The sequence below is a fragment of the Pinus tabuliformis genome, chromosome Q (assembly GCF_031772625.1).
Source record: "Pinus tabuliformis cultivar Carrire ecotype Pingquan chromosome Q, CPIR1, whole genome shotgun sequence".
NCBI lineage: Eukaryota > Viridiplantae > Streptophyta > Pinopsida > Pinales > Pinaceae > Pinus > Pinus tabuliformis.
The window spans coordinates 847673362-847693186 of NC_142296.1; the positions used below are offsets into that span (position 1 = coordinate 847673362).

The following is a 19825-nucleotide window of genomic DNA, read 5'->3' on the forward strand; positions in this document are numbered from 1 at the left end:
TGTTTAACTTAAATCTGATCCTAAGCTAGTTATGAATGTAAATCTATGTCTTTGTGTAGTTCTCCTCTTCTGTGATCTTGCAGGAACTTGGTGAAGCTGGGCAAGTAAGGGAGCAGGTAGCTGGAAGTTGTCAAAGAGGAGAGCGATTGGATCAATGGACTAGCGCAAGACACAGGTTAGTTCATCCTATTCCTCTTCGTTTACATTTCATAAAGAAGAATACGAAAGTAGTTTTCCTTGTTTGTTGCTAAGGCACTGTCACACCTTAGAGTGGGATAGGGGCGTTCTGAGTAGATACTTTTCCTAACAACAACTGCCCCGAACCCGTACATGGGGGCTACCACCCCCCTGAAACCCCTCGCACGTGCGACTAGTCATGGAAAGAATATAACACAAACTCCAGAGTCATAGTGTTGTGTCTTGCGAGGCTATCTCTAGCCTATTTTGTCTTATATAGGTACATGTGGAAAATGTAATATTATTTGTAAATATGTTGTAACTGAAATTTTAAGTGTCATTAGTGGAATTTGAAAAGTTGTCATGTTATATAACGTGTCATTTAGTGAGGAAGTTGAAGAGTCGTGATGGAAGTCAAAGAGTCACAAAGGGGAATGTCAAGGGTCACCCCACCTTTTGTTATAAATAAAACCTCATAACTCGTAGAACAGGTTTGGGGGAGCCAAAATTTTGGCTAGGTTGAGGCTTAGAGAAGGCTTAGGTGATCCAGATGGACATTAGTGGCCACCCTTCTATTCCACTTGGACCCCCACCATTGTTTCTTTCAATTTTTCAGTTTCCCTAATTGTAGCAAAGTTTGCTATTTTTGGTAGTTTTTCGGGTCGTGAACTTCCGGAGCCGCTTTGAGGCCCTAAACGACGATTTTTTGGAAAATCACCATTGGCAAATATTAGATTTTATTTTGATATTTGTTGTCACAAGTTGTATCCCTCGGATAGATCTTTATAACGAGGTATTGTGTGCATCAAACGGAGATTGTATGCCAAAGTTACGACCCCGGAAAGTTGATGTACTACTTTACCTCAACGAGGCCCATAGTTTGGTGTTTCATCTCCTAGGGTTAGGTTTTTGGATGTTTGGGGTTTTCCATTGTTTTTCAATAATAAATAGGCCATCAAGCCTCATTATAATAAAGTTCAGAGGCATGTAGCCACCACATCTCTTCTCAGAGATAAGCTACCATCGCCTGAGCTAACCTTAATTCCATTCTGTTTGTAAGCATATTTCAATATTTGATATTAATGAAATGAAGTGTTATTTATGTTGCATCTTTGTATTTATGGTTATATCTGTAATTTGTTGTGTTCCTATTTAATTCTAGATCATTGGGAGTATTGTGAAGAGCCTTGGCTTCTCCATAGTGTAGAGCAAGTATACTTCTTTAGAGGAGCAGGTGTTTTTTACTGTAATATTCCACTATTAGGGCTAATGGTCGTCAATGGTGTATGTATGGATGGAACTTTCACTTATAATACTAATATCACATCCGACATGCTTTCATGCATATGTTGTTAATGTAATCGGACTATTTTTGGTTGTGTTAGCAATGTATGTTATTTAACTTACGCATATGCTTATGATTTACTTTGTATGCATTTGTACAAATCTTGTTGAATGTGTGTTGTTGGATTAACTCATCACTTTAATTTGTGGACTATTTTGCATTTTAGCTTGTGATGGAATTCTGCTTGTGTGTTCCTTTCAATATGCGTACTATTACAGGCTTCTAAAGGGCACACTTCCTTTTCCCCTCTATGTGTTAGAAGCTTCATACATCGTACTTGACTCACCACAGGATGACACACTTGCTCTCACCCAAAGTTATCATACTTTCCTCTATGTGCTACCGTAGTCAAGGCATTACAATACCACCCACTACTAGGACTCCTACTCCAAACGGTGTAAGGTTTAGTTGAGACTTCACATCGGGGAGATCCCCTGAATGTTGGCGGGTCCAGCAACATCAACAACTGGTTTTTAGTAACATTATTTATATTATATATATTTCGCATCTTTATATATAAAGTATTCTCAATTTTAATTTTATTGAAACCTTGATTTAATTTCGATGGGACCTTTTTAGTAGTAGTGAGGATAAAAGGTTTAAATATATCTTAAAAGTAATGATAATATTTTTTGTTTTAGATTTAATTTAAAAACCCTTCTAAATTAATTAAAATAAAATATTTATAAAATATTTTGATTGTGAAATAATTTATGTTTTTTGGGCATGTATTGATAAGCCATGATATTGGCCCATGGTATTGCAAAAAACCTTATTTACATGTTAATAATAGTGACGGTACAATGGAGATGAATATCCATGGTTAAGAATCGTGTCATATTGTTGTAAAATATTTTGATTGCGAAATAAGTTATGGTTTTTGGGTATGTGGTATTCATAACCCATGGTGTTGGCTCATGGTATAGTAACATAGCATATTCACGAGTCAATAAAAAAATCCAAATATAACAAATTGATTTAACTTTAAATTTTTATTACTAATTGAGCCAAAATTTAAATGTTTACATTCATCTGAGTTTGGATTACTTTTAACTTTTTTATTTATTATTTTAAATATTTTTTAGCCACATAAAAATGTTAAATATTTATCCTTTAAATTTGTTAAACATTAAATATTACATTTATACTGACATTAAATTTGTTAAACATTAAATATTAAACATTTATACCTGACATCTAACTCATATTGAGTTGTAAAACGCAATGAAAAAAAACGAACTTCCAAAAAAAATAATATCAATGAAGACAACTTGATTCGAATTTGTACTTATCCTTTTTAAAGAAAAAAATCAATATACGAATCAATCGATGTAATGCTAGTGATCTGAGTGCCACATCTACCATTGTTATCACTCTGAAGAAACGCTAAAATTTTCAATGTCTTAATTGCGAAAAGAGGGCAACAGAAACCTAACTTCAATGTTCAAACATCTAGGTTTCTTGGTTTATCTATGGAGCCTAGATTCTTGGGCTTCTCTTTTTGTGTGGGTGTGGCGCGGGATTCTTGGGCCCGGCGCCCTGAGGCAGCGACGTTGGATTCACCACCACAAACCCTGCGTTGTTGTCTCAAAATTCGCAAAATGTTCGGTACGTACATCGCCTGTGTCCACTGTCAACTAATCCCTGTATCAAATTGAAGGAGCTGTAAGTGGTATTTATTCTATTTAATAACTAAATACAAAAAATTATTGTAAGCCAACAACTTGAGTTAATGAAAAGCAATGCAGCAATGGCTTTCACATTAATGAGGAATTGTAATTTACTTTAGAGAGCAATATATGGGTAGCGGCAAACCTGAGAAGTTTTCACACTCCACTGAACTTTTATTTATTCTATTTAATAGCTAAACCAAAAAAATATATTCTAAGCGAACAACCTGAGTTAATGAAAAGCAATGCAGCTGTGGCTTCCACATTAATGAGCAATATACGGGTCGCAGCAAACCTGTTCTCCAAGTTTTTTTTTCTACTATGTTTATAAGTTTATATGTTTAGTATTTTTAGTAAAATGGATTTTTTTGAAAGTATTTTAATTTATTTTCAAATCCAGAGGGTTGTGTAGATTTATTGAAATCACAAGTTTGATGGGTGACCTTTTCACAATCAAAGTGTCCTAGGGGTTTTTGGGGGTGTTGAATCCATGTATGCAGTAAAAAATCCAATTTAAACAACACAAATCAAAATTTAGTACAATTTTTTTACAAGATATGGTTTATAGTGTTTGTTGTTCACTAAACATATATGGTGCATTATTGTACAAAGTGCAATGTTGGGTGCTACCTTCTTTCTAAATGTTTTCAAATTTAGTTATTCACATTGTGCGTTAAAGATGCATTGTTGTGCCATTGTATTAGGTGCACTAATGTGTATTATCGTATCAAAAGCATTTCTTAACCCAACAATAGTTTTATCTTGAAATTCTTTACTTGGTTTTTCAAATACATTTCCTAGTTTGTATATTTCATTTTCCAAAGCTTTTATTAGTATAACATAGTTAATAAAAGAGGAAAAAGCATATAGCAACAAACACAAGGGAAGCACATCCCAAGAAGATAGCATGGCAAGTTCTTTGGATTTTTGATATAAAATTAATATATTTAATTTATCTATAGGTTTAAATGATGTATATTGGACATGTATGTCATATAAAACAAACTTGAAGTAACTCTATAAGGTTATTGAAAATCTAAATCTAAGTGGAAAAATGTGTAAAAGTTGTATGGAGGTGACATAAAGGGAGAAATTAGGTGAATTAAATGGTAATCTATATGAATTTTTTATTTGACTTTATAATAATAATGTACTTCTTAACAACAATCATTAAAATGTTTCAAATATTCAATTTCACATTCATTGAATGTTGTTCTCAGACTAATAATGAGGGAATTAGGGAATAGAAGAATGTGGACTAAGAATACAAAAACTATGAAGGATGTAAATGATAATGAATTAACCCTCAATTGATTTACAGCGATGTTAGAAGTTTATGAGGAGTGGGGGAGGGGTGGGACTTTTATAAAAATATGAGAAACATAGTGGAAATAACATATAGACTTTCTTTTCACTTATAGCACAAAACTCAATCTAATGATCCAAGAATTACCCTATATGTAAACGACAACAAGTGCTTATAGAGCAATGGTAAATGTGACTTGTGAGAGTTCCAACAACAAAAATGCAAATCATTTAAAAGTTATTATTGCTAAACATGGCTTTTCTAGACTACGGATATACTAATCCAAAAAATTATCAAAATAATATTTCTACTATATTTACTTTCATATAAATATATTAAACAATTTTTTATTGTGATTTTCTTTTTACGAAGATTTATAAAATGCCAAAGGAATGATGAGGTGATACTTAAAACATATCAGTAGGGATGTCCAAAAAAATGTACAAAGATATGATCAAATATTATAAGCATAAATCACATAATGAATCACCCCATAACATGCATCAAAAGTGTGTAATCATTGTTTTCTTCTTCTTTTTTAAATTTCTATGTACAGAGAATCTAATTATTGCATGAAAAATTATGTTTCAATTGTTTTATTGCTGTAAAAAAGAAGAATATATAATGGAACCAAATCAATGCATGAAATATGGCAAGGTGGAAAAACGTTGATCACACATTTTGTGAGTGCTTCCATTTTCTTTAAGATTTCAAATTTGTTTTTCTTTTGTAAAAACATAAAATAAATCATAATTTTACTTCATTAGCAAATGATACAAAATTAATTTATGTACATCCACATCACTATGTGTATTCGATCGAATCTAAAAAACACAAGTTGTCTTCAACAAGATCCAAAAAGAGGACAAAACAATAACTTGTTCTTTCGCAAGACAATATATATGTCAAGATTACATTGCATTGCCAAAATTTGTGAAGAAACAACTTGGAATTAACCATTGTCATGATATATATATATATATATATATATATATATATATATATAGATAGATAGATACAAGGACTATTGTCATTAAAGATTAGCATCATAAGGACTATTGCCATTAAAGATTAGCATCGTTGAACCCACTTATGAAAGGCATGTGATAGTACTCAGACAATGCCATCCCGACCCTTTGAAAGCTTCCACAAGTCCTACTCGAGCTCTAAGCATTATTTTCAAATACAATCAACTTCGAAATTCCTCTCCTTGTAGATGTGTGAACTAGTAAAATTGTCAAAAGAAACTTTTAACCTCAATAATTCCTCCAAACTGGTACTAGTAAAAATATGAGAAATATAGTGGAAATAACATATATACTTTTTTTTCACTTATAGTACAAAACTCAATCTAATGATTCAAGAATTACATTATATGTAAACTACAACAAGTGCTTATAGAGCAATGGTAAATGTGACTTGTGAGAGTTGCAACAACAAAAACACAAATCATTTAGAAAGTATTATTGCTAAACATGGTTTTTCTAGACTATGGATATACTAATCCAAAAAATTGTCAAATTAATATTTCTACTATATTTATTTTCATATAAATATATTAATCAAATTTTTATTGTGATTTTCATTTTAAGAAGACTAATTAAATTCCAAAGGAATAATGAGGTGATACCTAAAACATATTGGTCGGGATGTCCAAAAAAGTGTACAAAGAGATGATCAAATATTATGATCATAATTACATCACATATTGAACCATCCCACAACATGCATCAAAAGTGTGTAATCATTTTTTTCTTCTTTTTCTAAAAGTTATATGTACAAAGAATCTAATTATTGCATGAAACATTATTTTTCAAGTGTTTTTTCCTTATAAAAAGGGAGATATAATGGAACCCAATTAATCCATGAAACATGACAAGGTGGAAAAACGTTGATCGCACATTTTGTGAGTGTTTCCATTTTCTTTAAGATTTCAAATTTGTTTTTTTTTTGTAAGAAAAAAATACAATAAATCATAATATTACTTCATTAGCAAATGATACAAAATTACTTTATGTACATACACATCACTGTGTATTCGATTGAATCCAAGGGACACAAGTTGTCTTCAACAAGATCCAAAAAGAGGACAAACTAATAACTTGTTCGTTCATAGGCCAATATATAAGTCAAGATTACATTGCATTGCCAAAATTTGTGAAGAAACAACTTGGCTTTTGCATATTGTTTCAAAAAGGAGAATGAACCATTGTCATGAAAAAAAATCATATATAGATTATTAATTAAGGACTATTGTCATTGAAGATTAGCAGCGTTGAACCTGCCTATGAAAGGCATGTGATAGTACTCATAGAAAATTTCATCTCGACTCTTTGAAATCCACCACAAATTCTGCTCGAGCACTAAGCCTTATTTTCAAAGACAACCAACTTCGGAATTTCAAAAGAAACTTTTAACCTCAATATTTCTCCAAAATTGGTATTAGTTAAATATTTCTACATTTTTGTGCTCCATTTATCCAATTTCTCACTAGTAGTGAATCTCTGGAAACTTGAAGATAATCACATCCTTTTTCTTTTGCAAAGAGCATAAAGAATTTGCAAGCCAAAAGTTTTGCACAATTGTTTGTCCCTCTACCATATCCCATCTTAAATTGAAAGAAGTGGTTCATGAAGATATGAAAAATAAATCCTCCCCCACTATCCTAATTGTTCTTTTGTGAATCCCCATCAAAGTACACCCATGGAATTGGCATATTGAGTTTGTAACACCCTCCTCCCACACTTACCCAAGCTAATCGGTCCACCGAGGTAAATATGTGAAAAACAGTTACTATGATATGATCCAACTCCCCAAGTATAGTTAAGGAAGTCAAATCGACAAACCAAAACCAAACTAACCTTCCTCAGGAGCTACAGGACCCCTAGGGAGTAACCAACCACTCTAGGTACCCAACCCATGATTTAACTTATTTTTTCACTGAACTAGACCCAAATTCGCTCCCATAACAAGCCCTCTATGTGACTGTAACCCTCCAGTCACTCTCACAACAAGGACTCCATTCAAATGCAATCTTTTTCAGATAGTTTTATGCCAGTGGCCCCGAATTCTGAGCCACTTTTTCAGGGTTAAGACTCCAGCCTTTTCCCAAAACTTGATGAAATTCTCATTGTCATGCGGAAAGAGTCAATTTTGCGGACAAAACCGACCTCCCTAGAAACTAAGGCTTTTCTAGTGACAAACAAAACAATCAAGCACTATCTTTACCTAAATATGCATTTAAAATAAAAGCAACCAGGTGTTTAAGGCTTACCTTAGTCCAACTCTGTTTGTAGCAACCAAGTCTCTTCGATCCAGATGAGCTCCTCTCCTTGAAGCCTACATACACAAACAAGCAAACGATTACATAGCACCTGAATAACTCATATAATAAAACATATTCATCATAAAGACCAAGGAGTTTATGAAACAAATTATATATAACAACTTGTTGAGAAAAATGAACTTAATTGTATTAATTGGAAACAAAAGAAACCTTACAACCAATGCCTTGGTGTTGTGCAGGTCCCTCCCAGGGTCCGACAAGAGTTCTCCTCTACTTTGATCAGCTCACCCACTTCCAAATGAAGCTAAGAAAGGAATGTGATCTCTCCTCTTGTAATGCCCCACTTAAATCTTATCCTACAAATTGTGTTAATATTTACATTATCTGAAAATATTGAGAAATATTGGTCTAAAATAAATTTATGATTTCCATTATTCAAATTCCCCACTTACCTTCTCAATTTGAATATTGTGTAGGATATGGTCTCCTTCCATTAATTCAAAATATATTTATTCATTCACACACCCCAATCTACCCTCACATTTAATAAGGAGAAGACAAAGTCCTCTCCATCTTATCATCAATATATATTTATTCATTTCACATTCCCCAATGTACCCTCACATTTACTAAGGAGGAGACATGGTCCTCCCCATGTAATTACACTTCACATTCCCAAATGTACTTCCCCATTAAATTCTCAATTTTAAATTCATATCACAATTCCAAATGTACTCTAGCTTGGAAGAGAAGTCAACCAAGGATGGGTGAGAGTTAATGACATTAATGAGAGGTGGTTGAGGAAAGAGGGTATAAAAGGGAAGGGGGAAGGAAGAAGAGAGGGAGTTGGAGTTTTGCTTAGGATTGTGGGGGTTGGTTGTGATTGTTTGGCCTTGTTATGATTTTTGGGAGACCTTGGAAACCTGTGGAGGTTTCTTGGGTTTGAGAGGAGGAAAGTATCATTACCTAGTTTTGTACATTCTTTTGAGGACACACTATATCTGGTTGGACTTGGGCACAGAGGGCTAGGGAACCTGTGGAGGTTTCCTGGGCTAGGAATTTATTTCCTAGTTGGCTGGGAGGTAAATCCGGTTGGGTCGGCCAGAAGGAGCGTTCAGCTGGAGCTATAAGACAAAGGTATCATCATCAACCGCCGGAACAGGTATTTTCCATGGATTACTCTTGTTAAGTTGATATCAATGGAATGCACACCATAATTTTTGTTGATTATAATGTAAATGACAAAATTTTATTTGTTTAAAAGCCCTGTAAGTAAGTAAGTTATCACCTCTTGTCGTATTTAATTCAGAAAAATTAGATCCATTACCAGACCTTAGGATAGGGCTCTTACACATGGTATCAGAGCTTTGGTTCAAAATCTGGACCCAAGGCCCTTTAAACCTACAATTTATACTTTTAACAAGTCTCCACTGCTCATTTTGGGCATGAATGCGCCGAAAATCACACGAGCTAGTAGTAGTGAATACCACTACCTGTAGCTAGAGCAGCCCATATGAGAAAGCCCATTTTGTATGCATATAATTTAGTACTTAGCTTGTGGTGGAAATCCTACATGTTTTTGAAAACTAACTCCCTTCATTTCACTCACATTGAAAACAATAAGCATAATTTAATAACTCTTCACGCTAAGTATCTTAGCGGTCATAAGATATCCAAGCTTCCCTAAATATCCAACTGAAATTCCAATGGCATTACCATTTTTCCACAGCAGCCGAACGAACAATTTGTCCATCATTTTCTCTTCTAGCCCTGTCTTATGCAGCTTGAGACATCTTTATCAAAATCAGGTATAAATATCTGTCTCTTGCTTTCGTCATATGGAAGTTCAAAAACTATTTAGCAAAAAGACTTAATCAAAAGAGTTGCATGGCTCAACCTTGCAGGGCCAAGGTCATTCTTTGTCCTCTCCTTTTATCTTTTCTGGGCTTTCTGCTATCGCGCCTCTGGCGGGTTTCCTTCTGCATACATTGCAGATTTGGCGTTCAATTCGCGTCAAAGTAGTCGACTATGTTTCCCCATCGCTTTCTGTTTAGTAGCCATGGTTATATGAAGCAAATTTGAACTGAATCCGAGCATCATGGTAGGAATATCTGTGGCAGACTTCACCTATGTAGTTGCCTAATATAGCAGATACCTTGAATTTCGCCTATATGCAAGTTTAGATTGATACTCGCGGAAACTTCAGTAAGAAAATCTGCACAACTCTTCATTTATTTTAAGAATTTCTCAATTTCTTCAAAGCATCAAAATCAAGATTTAACAGTCGACCTCATGACCGGTGAGTTTGGAGGCAAAATGCTACGAGACAACCACGACTGAACTGTTGTGGACGCGAAACCCTTTTGCTCTGCTCCAGGAAAAGGGCGCAGGGAACCAAAGCCTGTCTGCTGAGAGTATAAACCAAGGTGGGTGGAGACATTTTCCTCATTTACCGGTTTCGATCCTTTGACATCCTCTTTCCCGTTACCAAGGTAAACGTTTTTTTTTCCACGGCCTACGGCAGCGTTGCCGATTCTTTTCTCGTTCAAATGTTTGCTAAAAAGGCTAAAAGCCTGCGAAAAATTCATTTTATTAACCTCAGCAGGGGCGGATGCAGTGGGACTAGTCATTTGCTCAATAGTGAGAGGTTCTTGTTTTGCCTGTGCAGTGACGGGATTTTCATCCGTTTGAAACTCGTTTTTCACAGAGCCCTTCTCGATCCCCAGGAAATCCATCGCTACGAAGAGGGCTATATATTGGTGGATCCCTGGTGGGAGAAGGGGGCGCTGAGCGAGAACCTGCTATGGTAGCGGCAGTTCTAGCTCCACCAAATTCATCATTATTCGAAGGAAGCAACTCTAGTAACCTTCTTTAATCCTATGATTTTACGAACACGCCGAGTCGAATAAATGTGTGTTGTGAATTAGTCAATGTTTATCCATAACCAAGCCCGCTAAATGTATTTTCACTATAACTGAAGTTTGACATATCATATATTTTGGATGTCTAAAAAGACAGGCGTTAATCACAATTTCCTTTAGTCGAAACCTCCATAGAACTATAAATAAAGCAACAGATTATCTTTACAATCTGTTTAATAGAAGCAATTTGCCGAAATATTCAATCCACTGAAAACAATGACCCTATTTTTTCTCTTGTTTTTACAGCCATACCACGCATACTTATTGACAGGCCACAAAGCAGGATTCTTCCTTGAAAATTGACGGCCCTCTGGGGTACCAAGAGTTGTATTGAAACTTGCTGTCAGTTTATTTTCAATTCTTTTCGTTATTTGTCAATTTGAAAACCACTGAGCCCCACATTTCCTTGAGAAACTAAAAATGGCCCTCTCAGGTACTCCCGCGTTAGGTCACGTCTTCTGAGCCAACATGACTGATTCTGGCAGCAGAACAAAAATTTCCGAACAATGCACTGTATCAGTTACAGACATCTGAGCTAACTATGGACAGAATAGAGATGTTTCACTTGTAGTTGGTTTCAAGACTTAAGCTTCTCTGAGCGTCTATTAGCCATCACGTCAGTTCCTTACAGATCCTAATTATTCCAAGCTATAGCACATTTGCACAATTATCTTTGGGGGCAAACCAGCTGAGAGGCAGGCTCCACCTCTATCATTGTGAGATTTATGCACAATAAAGAAAGATATAGGGGGTTTGAGAAGTATTTTTGGACAGATTTAGTCCAGCATCCCACACTCGTGTTTCTCATGACTCAGAAGTTAGAACTAGTACTGTACCCTATATATTTAGATTAATGAGGAGACTTAGTCTTACAGATATGGCTTACAATGTTTCCGACATTTTGAGTCAAGACTTTTGTATGTTAAAAACCGATCTGGAAATTATGGCAAGTTGTCTCCAGTGCCCCCACACCGAACGATTTGGATAGATGTTGGAGGGGATGGAGCACCTTTGGCCAATCTGATGTCTGTCCCTGGATGAGTTGTCCAGCAGGTAAAACATTTAAAACTTATCTTTGATCAGTTGTCCATGGAAAATTTAATCCGGTCCCAGGCTACGTAGGTGGTACTTTTATGGTGTCTCCAGTTGTCGTTGATGGATACCGTCATATTATTTGTAGGTTATGTTTGTTCTTTCAATTTTGGCAAGAGAGAAATGGCATTTGGCATAGGAGATTCATTGACAGGTCCATCAATATCTGACAGAACTTTAGGCTGTGTAGACATCCATTTGCCAACCATCTCTTCCCGCAGAGCCCCAGTATAATGTTTCCATCTGTGTGAGTAGTTGGTATATTTTGTTTTTATTAGAAATTACTGATCGGTCCACTTGGCGGTCATTCAATAACATTTGTTTAGGAGATGTGTGTAGGAGGTTAGTGGAAAGGTGGCAACTTTATTGATTTGTTTACAATTCCACCAAACCAGTGGCCAATCATTTAATGCCTGGATAATTGGATCTCAAGGAATCAACTTTGTCAAAACAAAAAAAACTTGGCCCTATTGAAATTTTTTTTCTTGGTCAAAATACCATAATTAACGTGGAAAATTTTTTGTGTCCTTATACACTATTATTTTAAGAAGAACCAGTCCAAGTCTCCACTTGTGTAGCTTGCATAAGACATATTATTTCAGTATGAAGGGCTAGAGGATGAGTAGATACCTTCCTGGTGATGGAAAACGCTGGAAAAATTGATACTAATACCACCCATATTGTGCACCTCAAGTTTAAAGCATAGTTCAACATAAAATGCTCATCCCGTCATCGAAGCCGAAAGAATGTGATATAGCATGTCTTTGCACAGTATAAGAAGTGCGGTTGAGGATTTTAAAAAGTAATATTTTTTTTTCTTGACTTTCAATTTATTTCAAGAACTGATTTAAAAGACTCTGTTTGATTGACTTATGTCATTGCACCTTCATTGGAACCTCCATCTAATCTCATCATAAATGAGTCACCTAAAGCTGAGGTTCTCCTCTGACTCAATCTCCTACAAATGACACAATTGACAAATCCTGTTAGACTGTAGAATGTGATGATCTCTCTCAATCTGGAGCTTGTGCAAGCAAATATTCAATTGACGAAGAGGAATCCTCAGGCTATGCTAGGCTCTTGGTTTCTACATCAACCTATACACAATTATATAGTTTTGTATGCAGTGTTGGCACAAGTAAACTATAGTGAATTCCTGACCATATATGAAAAAACTACTGAATCAACTTTGCTTGAACTACTGTCACGATTTACATAAGTTACATGTCGTTGTTATCTCAATTCACAATTAATTAATTCATTACTTTTCTTGGAATCTATTCTCAATCTGAAATTTAAACGTGGAAGACATGAGACGTGTTGGAATTGTCCAACTCAGAATGATTATAGTCTCCTTCATTTTTGTCTGCAAACAATGTTTAGTGTGTGTGAGATCAAAATAACAAGGGTTCTTTTCTCAGATTCAGGGCCAGATTTTGCAGCATATTACTTTCAGTTTCCAATACATTAATCCTTTGCTTTTGGTGCACTGGCAGGTTTATGATTTTAGCATGTTGAGAGAAGCAATTGTGCTCATTTTCGTGCACCTTTTTCAGTTTTTTTTTTTGTCACCAAAAACAACAAACTCCTGTTGGATTGTATGATATCTTCTTGCCTTCTCAGGATTTTGTTGAATTCCTGAATGTCTCTGTTATCCATATTTGGTGCCTCCAAGAAGTGAAGAAAACAAGAGGTGGCAGAATCAACGAGATGGTCACTGTTTAGCTGCGCAGGGGAGGAGCCTTCATGTACCCTGCACTCTGCGTGATACTTAAGTCAGAATAAAACCCAGAACCCAGATTTGCTTCACTGTGTGATCCAATGGAGTCAATTCTAATGAACAAAGTAAAAGAACTAAACAAACCAAAAGATGAGACTTGAAGAGAAATGAGTGACTTCTGGTGGAGGAGCAATAGATGCCACCACCAGAATTCATACCTACAAACAATGTTCCCATATATGCAACCAGAAATAACAGAGAGCCAAAGACAGACCAAATCCCTAGCAATCTTTACCATAACTCCTAGAGGGGATGAACCAAGAAATAGATGGATACTGAAAGAGAACCAGTTGAATGAGGAGGATAGGCTTAAGAATCAGAGAAAGGTTCCCAGAATAGTAACCAGTTCCACCACCTCAATATTCCAGACCTTCCACTGATGCCACATTCCAATGACAATTTGGAAAAATGCTGCCAAAACCATCAAACATTCCAAGTACAGGGATGGTATTTAATAGAGGAGCTACCACCATCATGCCCAAACTGCCTAAACATTCAATTCCGAAGGTTTGATTCTCTGTTGCCCCATAGGACCTATGAGATTTCATACTGAGCCCTTCATCTTCTGAAGCCGAGCTGTTACTGCGTGTTCTGTTGGTACTTGGGGGCATCCTTGGAGCTCCCATATTGATACAAGAGAAATAATGCACTGATTTGTGATGCTTGTGAGAGTTGAATGCTAAATGTTTTATGTGCCCTTCCATATGAATTCCTTATGGGATTAGATAATTATAATGACCCCCATTTTTTTATGTACACCCCTTTACTAAGTTCTGCGGCCTTGTTAGCACAGTGATCAACTTCAGAATTTAGACCACATTTCACATGGGGAGATACAGCTTTGTTGAGACAGCTTACCTCTTATTTGTTCAACCAATGGTGACTGGAATTTTATTGTTAGATGGAGTGATTTTACCTAGCATAAGATTTATCATCATGGAATTCTCAATGATTTCCAAATTCCAATGACTTAACATTTGCTTCCTTGGCTAGAAGAATGTCATGCAATAGTGCATATGCATGAGCCTGATTGTTTGAGACTTGGCCAAGACCCTAAAATCTAAGGTGGCTACTCTTTTTCCTCCAGGATCATAGAGGATCCCTCCCTGACCTGCCATCCTTGATTTTATATTTTTTTTAATGACTAGAAATCCTTAGTTTTCAGTGAGTCACACCTCAAAGTAAGATGTCATTTCTATAAGAAAGCACAACATGACATTTACATAAGAGGCCTTTATGTCATTTGCTCATATGTAAAAAAAAAAAAAAAAAAAAATGTTTCCTAAAATGCATATATTATAGCAAATGGCACACTTGATGTCATATGATTCAGAATATGTGAATAACCACCAAACTTTTAGAACATAAGCATTCTTATTAACATAAATAGGGGACAAATATTTTGTTCTTCTCATCTTTCATCCATTTTCATTCTTCTCATCTTTCATCCATTTTCACTGAGTTGAAGTTGAATATTCACTATCCATGTATGAAATGCTTGAAATTGCTACAGAATTTTGATTTCGGTTGCTTGAAGAGCTAAATTTGACATTGGGAAAATCTAAATTATTGCATTGATATAACTGTCTTGATGTCATCATGTTAATTTGTATCGCTACAAGAGGAAATCGTGGAGCCTCACTAAGGTCAGAGGAACCACATAAATTAATAGTATCCATATTTCTTTTGGTTATCACATAAGCCCCAATTTCTGCAAGCAGAAATATTGGGCACCCATTCACATTAGCTGAAACTAACAAAGGTGATTGTTGGTTTACAAGACTTGAATCAAATGATATCAGTGGGTAGCAATTCTGTAGAGAGTCAGGATTAGGTGCCAAATCTTTTCTAGCATCAGCATTTGGTGGCTCATGTCACTTGATACCTCTGCATGCACAGAAACACTAAACCACTTGATCAGAGGCGTGGAAAGAACCTGCAGTTACAAAGAAGCAGTAAAACGGAAACTGTTAGAAAAAAAAAAATTAACAACAGACATGTAAACATGTATCAAGAACAAAATGACAATTCCACACTAAATTGATCTAGGTTATAAATCTTATAATATCACTGTATCGAGGTAGGATTACAGCTAGGTTATCAACCTGCATAAACGCCAGTGTATCATGTTGCAGCTTGAGAAAATTGGGAAAAGAAAATGAGTGACACGCAGACCCTACATAAATAATTTTCATATATGCATAATTATTAGATCATATTGACAAAGAAACTTCATAAAACAATATAGAACAGTAGCTATAATAACAGAAAAATAGGAATCAGGCCCCTATAATGTTGTTGCTTTGTGATGGGTACCCTCTCATTCCAATTCTGCATGTCCTTATCCACTAATCTAGGAAGTTCATTATCACCAAGTGAAGTGAAAAATTGCACAAAACAAAATCTGCAAATGCTCTTTCTGGAGGAAGATCCTTGAATCCCTTGTTTTCTTCGTTGACTTGCATCTGCAAACAAACTACAAGCACAGCTGACCCCGTGCAGGATAGAACTCCTGAAAGAAAAGCATTGAAAGGAAATGATCCAACTATTGCCATGTAGACAACCTGCACAACTGCCGTGAGAACTGCATAGACCACATACAGATCGATGATCTTCAAATTGGTAGGAGTTGCAGAGTATGCAGATCGAAGGGATGCAACGAGAACTTGTGCATCCTTAGCTGTTGAGGTTCCCATTTAACATATAATGCAAGTTTTCAATTCTAATGCATTTCAAAGTACATATGATGGTACATACTACAGAACAATATGGATTTTGGACATAATAAGTCGATTTGAATTAGAATTGTCAAGTCAACCTAACTCATGTTTGACTTGGGAGTTTGAGTCCTCATTGCAACTCAAATTGATGAGTTTGACTTAGGATCGAATCATATTTAGAATCAATTCGACTCTGCTTAATTTCCTCATAGAATGGAATTAGACATAGTCTTTCACTTGTAGTCAAGGAGGATGGTGACACTTCACAAAAAAAAAAACAGGATACTTTTTCCATATTGATGACCTGAGCTGCAGGTAAATTTGGGTTTCTAGCTGGACTAGAAGAGATATTATTTCAAACTTCCAAACCATTTGCCAGGTAACACTTTAATAGCTCTTAGTGTAATCAGCGATGGAAGGAACGATGTACATTGATTAAATGAGCAGAGCCATGACTCCATGGACCACTAATTGGCCTGACCACACATTATGTCTTGATCTGAACATGTTATTGGCTCAATGTCAAACAACTTCCCTGAGACTATAAAATTAATCGACATTGGCATGATCTGTTCACTTCATGGCATCCAAATCGTCATAACTTATGGAAGATGAGCAAGAACATAAGTTATTGTTGACAGACCCAAGAATTTTAGTGCCAGATTGAAAATTTTGGAAAGCTCCTCCTTCCCTACTATATACATGCAATTCTTGCTATGACATTAGATACGTTGTTCCATTATTATGCTTCACTAATTGAGTGTTTCTGATGAAATTAATTATGTAGTTAATTGATATTTGCATTTTTAATATTTATGCTGGTTTCACTATATTAGCTATGTCTTTAGTTGCCACTAAAAGCAATAATAAAATGGCAGAATTTTATGGATACATAGTATAAAGTAATGGTGGTTCGTGATGAGTCCTGACATGGAGAAAGGTATACTTGCAAGTATGAAATTCCAGGAGAGTGTGAACGTATATTGAATATTCATTTTCTCAAGGGGGTTGCATGTGGAGTGGGTCTAACCCTTAATTACCCTGAATTAGCAAGTTGTTTCCGTGTTTACGGCAACTGTCCAACTGTGAAGCAATCAGTGCATGCACAATCAATTTACAGCACTAATCGTTTTTCACTGCTACCACAACCAATGACTGATGATAGCCACTTGTTTGACATTCTTTGTGGTTGAGACGCAAACACTCTGTTTCCATAGTTTAATTGCATATTATGGCACATATGCATTATAATAAAGGTTAGAATTTGTATGATTATCTCAGTGGTTGTTCAACACAGATATGTTTCATATATTTAATATAAGAGCTTTCATGGGCCAAGACTTATCTGTTTTCCTTGTTGTCTACAACACACATATACAATAGCAATGAAAGTGCCCTAAGGTATGATTGTAAAACTCTTCTAGTTTGTCAGGATTTTGTCTTTGTATTATATTTGGCCAGATTGCAGATAAGATAAGATAAGTAAATTAATGTCCACAAAATGATACATGCCCTGTGAATAAAATGTGGGAGTGCAAAAGCAACTCCTAGGTAACACTGGAAGCAAGATAAAGAAAGCTTTCCTCAGCTTGCAAATGATTAAAACTCTTTCAAAGACCCATCCAATTGTGCCATATTGTTGGGAAATCACAGTTTTATGATAGTTGGAAACAAATGCTGATTTGAGGAACCGTCTAAAGATTTGGGATTTTAAAATGGAAGCTTATTTAGTCAATAAAGGACCAGTGAAAATATTAGAACACACTCTTACCCTAAATAAATAAATAAATAAGAAGCCGTGAAAAATAATGTGTCTCTAGTTTTGGATAAAAGGACCCTCAACTTTCTTCACAACTTTTGTGGTCACTGGCCACTTGTGAAAGGAGTAGGCACCTTTAGAGATACAATGCCATTTGGAAGGGAAGTACTAATAGCAGCAGGGCGAAGGCAATTATTCCATTCATTTAATTATTTCTCATTGTCTGGTCATATTGTGAGCTGCATTATATATCATGAAATTGTATTAGTACTAGTAAACAATGATTAAATATATAATAAATTTGAACCTTTTGGCATTTAGAGGACATTTCTCTCAATTTAAAAAAAAAATAAAGTATGAAAATCATGTTGGAAATAGTTTCTGAAGTTTTGAGTCGTTTATTTCCAAGATTAACTAAATGGGTTTGGAAGATGAAAAACCATCAAATTGGAAGAGTGGGACTTTTATACTCACTAAGGTTTTAAAGAAATTATATGCATAAAACTTATACTAACACCTTCTAGTGAAATTGATAGTGCACTAATCTGTTGCTTGCCATTATTTTGGTTTGGTACCACCTTATAGGATATCTGGGTTCAAATGCTATTTTCCATGATAGATAGTTGAATCTATTTCAACTCTAATTGTTATTGAAGGGTTCCACAAGGATGTCACATGAGCATTTATGATGCCCCTTTTAACGTAGATAGCCACCTATGTTAAGATTCTATTTTGCAGTTCCATGTTGTTGTTTATGAACATTATACACATTTGGTTGGACACGTGAAAATCAATTGATGGATTTGGTATTGATGATGGAAATGTTGGATGTATGACCAGATGTGTGACTTACTTGGTTACAATTTATCTAATGCATGACTTGTCAGAGTTATTGTTGCATTGTATAGGCTTATATAGATATGATTTATCTAATCAATGACTTAGTGAAATTATGATCTATCTGATGTAAGATTTATTTCCAGTATGAACAAAAAAAATTGACACGTGGACACTGGGCTTAATAAACATGATGTTTAAGATCATGTATCTATATCCATTTTGTGGTTGTATATATGCATGGATGAGAACTAAACTACAGGTTGGAAAGAACCATATGATAACCAAGATCTACTATTCCATTGAGGAAGGTCGAGATGACCAATGAGGAAAGGTACGATGTACATTGTTCTATTACATTTGGTATCCACTTGATGTGCACTCTTATGACATGAGTAAAATGCAAATGACAGGTGTCAAGATGACCTGACTAGATTATTCGATGACAAGTCCAACCAGCTCTGTAGTGTGCTCCGTGCTCTGAAGGAGGGGTGGAGGTGTTTCCCACCGTGTATCCTCCGAAACCTGGAATCGTGGGGAGGACAGCTGAACGCTCCCCCTAGACGTGTGATGACGATTGCCAGATGCCTGCTGGGGAAAGTTCGGTCGAGGTATTCGACGCTTCCACCATGTCGGTTTTATCAGTGGTTAGTATGGTCGTTGCCACTGATAGAGCAGCAGAGGATGGATAGGGTGGGAACGGAAGTAGGTCAAGATGGATAGGAGGAAATAGATCAGTTGGAGACTCTTGATGGGAAGTAATGTCATTGTCTGACTTATCAAATTTTAATGCTATAACTCTCTCTGGTTTGCTATGCTTTCAAACTCCTTGTATCTTTTCATTCTAACTTCGGGACGAAGTTTTCTGAAGGAGGGGTGTATGTAATGCCCCACTTAAATCTTATCCTACAAATTGTGTTAATATTTACATT

At 35.6% G+C, this 19825-nt stretch overlaps 1 pseudogene; it reads right to left on the bottom strand.

The window, feature by feature from the left end:
- Nucleotides 1-15587: 15587 nt before the first annotated feature.
- On the bottom strand, nucleotides 15588-16273 carry LOC149222222 (dolichyl-diphosphooligosaccharide--protein glycosyltransferase subunit DAD1 pseudogene; annotated as a pseudogene).
- Between the last annotated feature and the right edge of the window lie 3552 nt (nucleotides 16274-19825).